The sequence below is a fragment of the Zeugodacus cucurbitae genome, unplaced genomic scaffold (genome assembly GCF_028554725.1).
Source record: "Zeugodacus cucurbitae isolate PBARC_wt_2022May unplaced genomic scaffold, idZeuCucr1.2 ctg00000026.1, whole genome shotgun sequence".
Taxonomy (NCBI): Eukaryota; Metazoa; Arthropoda; class Insecta; order Diptera; family Tephritidae; genus Zeugodacus; species Zeugodacus cucurbitae.
Window position 1 is genome coordinate 100,001 of NW_026530837.1, and position 2,500 is coordinate 102,500.

Genomic DNA, 2,500 nt, shown 5'->3' on the forward strand with positions numbered 1-2,500 from the left:
TACTGTCCCTATTTGCGAAGAGCCGAAACCACATATAAAGAGCCAAAAGGCCGAAAAAACGTATATTTGCATATAAAAAAAACTAAATTTGGTTAAACGGCGGGCATAAAAATGATTTTATTTACGTAGCCAAATGCATCGTCATCTTATTAGTGACGCGCAAAAAGGAATTCAGGAGATTCCTACTGTCCCTATTTGCGAAGAGCCGAAACCACATATAAAGAGCCAAAACGCCGAAACCACGTATATTTGCATATAAAAAAAACTAAGTTTGGTTAAACGGCGGGCATAAAAATGATTTTATTTACGTAGCCAAATGCATCGTCATCTTATTAGTGACGCGCAAAAAGGAATTCAGGAGATTCCTACTGTCCCTATTTGCGAAGAGCCGAAACCCCATATAAAGAGCCAAAACGCCGAAACCACGTTCATACAAGTAAAAAAATTTCATATAAATACTAAATAATTTTCATATAGATACTAAGTTTATGAATTCATACAAGTAAATAATTTTCATATAAATACTAAATAATTTTCATATAGATACTAAGTTAATGAATTCATACAAGTTAAAAATTTTCATATAAATACTAAATAATTTTCATATAGATACTAAGTTAATGAATTCATACAAGTTAAAAATTTTCATATAAATACTAAATAATTTTCATATAGATACTAAGTTTATGAATTCATACAAGTAAAAAATTTTCATATAAATACTAAATAATTTTCATATAGATACTAAGTTTATGAATTCATACAAGTAAATAATTTTCATATAAATACTAAATAATTTTCATATAGATACTTAATAAATTTCATATAAATACTAATTAATTTTCATATAGATACTAAGTTAATGAATTCATACAAGTTAAAAATTTTCATATAAATACTAAATAATTTTCATATAGATACTAAGTTTATGAATTCATACAAGTAAAAAATTTTCATATAAATACTAAATAATTTTCATATAGATACTAAGTTAATGAATTCATACAAGTTAAAAATTTTCATATAAATACTAAATAATTTTCATATAGATACTAAGTTTATGAATTCATACAAGTAAAAAATGTTCATATAAATACTAAATAATTTTCATATAGATACTAAGTTTATGAATTCATACAAGTAAAAAATTTTCATATAAATACTAAATAATTTTCATATAGATACTAAGTTTATGAATTCATACAAGTTAAAAATTTTCATATAAATACTAAATAATTTTCATATAGATACTAAGTTTATGAATTCATACAAGTAAAAAATTTTCATATAAATACTAAATAATTTTCATATAGATACTAAGTTTATGAATTCATACAAGTAAATAATTTTCATATAAATACTAAATAATTTTCATATAGATACTAAGTTAATGAATTCATACAAGTTAAAAATTTTCATATAAATACTAAATAATTTTCATATAGATACTAAGTTAATGAATTCATACAAGTTAAAAATTTTCATATAAATACTAAATAATTTTCATATAGATACTAAGTTAATGAATTCATACAAGTTAAAAATTTTCATATAAATACTAAATAATTTTCATATAGATACTAAGTTTATGAATTCATACAAGTAAATAATTTTCATATAAATACTAAATAATTTTCATATAGATACTAAGTTAATGAATTCATACAAGTTAAAAATTTTCATATAAATACTAAATAATTTTCATATAGATACTAAGTTAATGAATTCATACAAGTTAAAAATTTTCATATAAATACTAAATAATTTTCATATAGATACTAAGTTTATGAATTCATACAAGTAAAAAATTTTCATATAAATACTAAATAATTTTCATATAGATACTAAGTTTATGAATTCATACAAGTAAATAATTTTCATATAAATACTAAATAATTTTCATATAGATACTTAATAAATTTCATATAAATACTAATTAATTTTCATATAGATACTAATTTTCATATAAGTACTAAGTGTATGAATTCATACAACTAAATAATTTTCATATAAGTACAAAAAATTTAAAAAAAAAAATAAATGTTAAGCTATTTTTGATGTTGTAATATTTCTTATAAGCATAATGCTCATAGAAAATGATATAAATTACTTGTATATATATGAATTTAAAACTTTTATATGGTTAAAAAGATTTTCTCCATACGATTTCCGGTTGGTGAGGTGTACGTGGCAGAAAACATATATGTTGTATGAAACTTCAACATTAGTACTTGTATGAAAATTTTAATACTTGTATGAAATTGCATACTTAGTACTTATATGAAAATTATTTTCATATATTTATAAAAGTATTTAAGTGTAATATATAAATGAGAGCAAAAAAATTTATTCCTGGTTTGCTACAGTTGGTTTAAATAGAAATAATTTTGTTAATAATGAAATGTTATTAATTGAGATTATTCTTCTATACCTAACATAATGTAGTCGTTTTTTTTTTAATTTAACTTTTTTTGGGGTTTGTTCTTCTATTCACATAAAA